The sequence below is a fragment of the Pyxicephalus adspersus genome, chromosome 1 (assembly GCF_032062135.1).
Source record: "Pyxicephalus adspersus chromosome 1, UCB_Pads_2.0, whole genome shotgun sequence".
NCBI lineage: Eukaryota > Metazoa > Chordata > Amphibia > Anura > Pyxicephalidae > Pyxicephalus > Pyxicephalus adspersus.
In genome coordinates this window covers 98,718,310-98,721,778 of record NC_092858.1, presented here as the reverse complement: position 1 = coordinate 98,721,778, position 3,469 = coordinate 98,718,310, and the positions used below count along the sequence as shown (strand labels likewise).

At 42.3% G+C, this 3,469-nt stretch overlaps 1 long non-coding RNA gene across 1 annotated transcript in view; it reads right to left on the bottom strand.

Moving 5' to 3' along the window:
• Positions 1–2,204, bottom strand: part of LOC140336867 (uncharacterized) — a 12,036-nt gene extending 9,832 nt beyond the window's left edge. Inside the window, exon 1 of the long non-coding RNA XR_011921959.1 lies at positions 2,030–2,204. This is a non-coding gene — a long non-coding RNA (uncharacterized lncRNA). The remainder of the gene's footprint in view (positions 1–2,029) is intronic.
• Between the last annotated feature and the right edge of the window lie 1,265 nt (positions 2,205–3,469).

Sequence of the window (3,469 nt, the reverse complement as noted above, 5' to 3'; positions counted from 1 at the left end):
GATAGTGGGATTATGTTTGCTTAACCATGGTAACCCTAGCACCAACGGAGCAGGCAGACCCTCCAACACAAAGCACGAGATGGATTCTTGATGAAAATCACCCACTTTTAAATGAATGTCCTGCACCATTTGTGTAAAACATTTCTGCGTGAGAGGAGCGGAATCAATTGCAAACACCGAGATATTTTTGTCAAGTGCACTAGTAGTTAACCCATGCGTATGGACAAACTGACCATCGATTAAGTTAACCCCTGCCCCGCTGTCAATAAACACTTCAATTCCCATCGTTTTGGAGTCTAGCGCCACCTCAGCAGACAGGAGAAATCAAGTACTACCGGTAAATGACAAAAGTAAATTCTCTGATTCCCCCCACAGACCACCCAGTGAGAGATGCGGGTTAAATAGACCCCTTTTTTTTTTTGTTTTCACCTTGGCGTTGAACATAAGGACAGACATTGACAAAGTCCCTTTGTCCCTTCTTATGCCCAAAGTTCTTATTCCCAGGTCCAGAGGTAGCTCCCCCCAACTGCATTGGTTCGTCACCAGACATGACCTCAAGCGTCTCTCCACCCAACGTGTCAGAGGAGGGCGTCATCTTATAGGATTGTACGTCCTGAGATTGAGGAACTTTAGATCTCTGCCTCAGGCGTCTATCCATACGTACAGCAAGGGACATAGCCGCTTCCAATGACCCAGGTTCTCTGAACCGAATAAAATTGTCACTTCCTCCGGAAAATCTGTCTGGGAGCGCCACTTTGGGTTCAAGACAGGTCTGATTGTTGCTGTCACAACCAGCTGCCTGTGGTCTCTGTATGTGAGAGACGGCCGTGCGGAGGTCAGCTACCTCCAGAGACAACCCCTGCAGTTGTGCGATCAGTGCAGAAATAGGATCCATAGCTGCACTGACAAACAAAAAAAAAAAAATAGCAGTTTTGGGCGGTTGATAATGTCACGGATAAGATAACCTCAAACTTCAGTCACGGAAGGGACCGTGACACTTCCCTTCTGATCTTCTTGCTCCGTCATCTGATCTCGCACTGCGCAGGTGCAAGATCATGTGACATAGCTACTGTGAAGGGGGAAAAAAGTGCCGATCTCACTGAGCATGCGATAAAGACTTAAAGGGGCGGTGCTGCACCTTTCTTTTTTTTTTTAAATTTAAACCCCCTCCTACCCTTCCTTACCTAAATCTGTATAAAATATTTTTTTTGTTTCGATGTGAAGGGGATGAGGCACATGTGTTTTTAGTTTTATTTATTGTATGGAATATGAATAGTAATTGTGCAATTTAACGTATTAAAAAACATATATCTTTTACAGGTCTTTTATGATTTTATTTTAGTCCTAGACATAATCAAGAAAAAAAAAATTCTCATTCCCTTTAATGGCATTAAGGTTATTAAAAACTCTGGTTATTCTAGCTGCTGAATGTAGTACACCCTGGAAGTTGAATCACTACTCCAGCTCAAGCAAAACATGTCATTATTCTTCAGTAGATGGAAAAAAAATAGTGAAATTAAAGATAGTAAAGCTGATAACATGGCAAGGTTTCATTTCCACTGTCCTAGGATAATAGGCTTGTGATATCTATTAATGCAGCCAGATTGCCAAAGTCAGAAAGGAAATGAAACACTGAACAACAGTAGGGAAATGTAATCCTCCTAAAATTGATATTGCACATTTAATTTAAGTAAAGAAGAAGCTGTATGAATGAAACCCAGTTTAGAAAAAGTAATCTCAACAACATATGAATTAAATTTCAGAATTACCAATATCACTGGTCAAAGGGATAAGAAGATTGATCACACATATTCACACAAACTACAATTAACAGTGCTCTGACACTAGTTTTCATAAACTGTGTCTTAGGTGGTTACAATAAACCAACCTTACTCGTCTTTGTTAACATGGGGAACGCTTAAAAAAACTTTCAGGTCTTAGGGAACCCCTATAATTACCATATCTACAGCTCACAGTACATTAGCATGGTGATAAAATTGCCTCTTACAGACTTCCAGGGACCGCTTACCGATGTGGACGCGATTCAGTTCAGCTCCTCAGGGATATTGCAATATGGTTCCTTTTTATAAAATGTATCCGCTCTTCCGACGGCCAGAGGAGAACCGGGATTCCCTGAGGACCGGCTAGCTGCAGGGGCACGAGTGGGATTGGAGCTCCAGACACGCGCTGCGCGCCAAGAGGCATCCGCCATCTTGCCTGATCGGCTGCAGTGTGTTGGCACCAATACAGAACCATAGGAGTCACCAGGGACGAAGAGAACAGTAGAAATTGTCCTTGATAAAAGAGATATAGTAAAGACTGATCCTGGGAGTCTTTACTATATCTATTTTATCCCAGCTGGAGGGGTTAGTGTTTGTTACTTCCCTCCCACCCTGGGGCTCTTGCAGCCTGATTATTACCTAGATACCCCACCACAGCTACCTGATGCTACATAACTACCCCACACTCAACCCATCTGGTTGCACAAGAAATTTTGAAATTTACTAATAGGCTTCCTGCTTTGCTGAGTTGATTTCCACAGAAGAACTTCCACCATGGATAGATATATGGGAAAGCAGTCATCTAGGATAATCCGCAAAGAGCAATTCAAAACAAAGTCAAAAGGCTCACAGAAGTCTGGAGTTGCCTTGCTATCACTCTCCCCACCCTCACCTCAATTATTGCCCATGCACAATTCCCAAGACATATCCTCCTCGGATTTAGAGGCATCACTATCTTCATCGTTGCCAAATCCTACCACAGCAAAGGTAATTAAGTTTCTTACGCCATTTTTTGATTAAAAAATGTAATACTCTACAGAATACATTTGAAACAGCTCTGGCATCTATTTCCTCGAACACTGCGTACATTCTGGAATTGGAGCAGAGGGTGAGTGATCTGGAGGACCAGGCACTGGAAATGCAGGGCAAACTTACCACCCAAGCCACGCTTATTTCCTCGCTAGAAGAAAAAGTTGAAGACCTGGAAAATAAATATAGAAGCTCCAATTTATGCATCATTGGCATCCCAGAGAATTGGAAAGGACGGGATCTGTTTACATTTATAATAATGTATATGCCACTGGTGCTTAATCTCACACCACTTACCTTACAGGCTTTGGAGGGTGCAAGTCGGGTGGGCCCAAAATGACCCACACAAAATCAGAGGCCTAGGCAAGTAATTGCTAAAACTTTTTCATGCAATGGATAAAGAATAACTATTGGCAGCATATCCTAAACAAAAATATCTGAAAGTGGGTGAAAATAGGATTCTATTGTTTCAGGATTTTTCACCTTCGGTGGCTCAGAGATGCAAACAGTTTGTTCCTGCTTGTCGTCTTCTGGCAGAAAAAGGAATAAGTTTTGCCCTACTGTATCGGGTCAGGCTTAGAATCATGTGGAAAGGAGAAAACGAGTTATTTGAAGACCCACAATTTGCAATGGACTTTATCAACCAAGAACGACGCGAT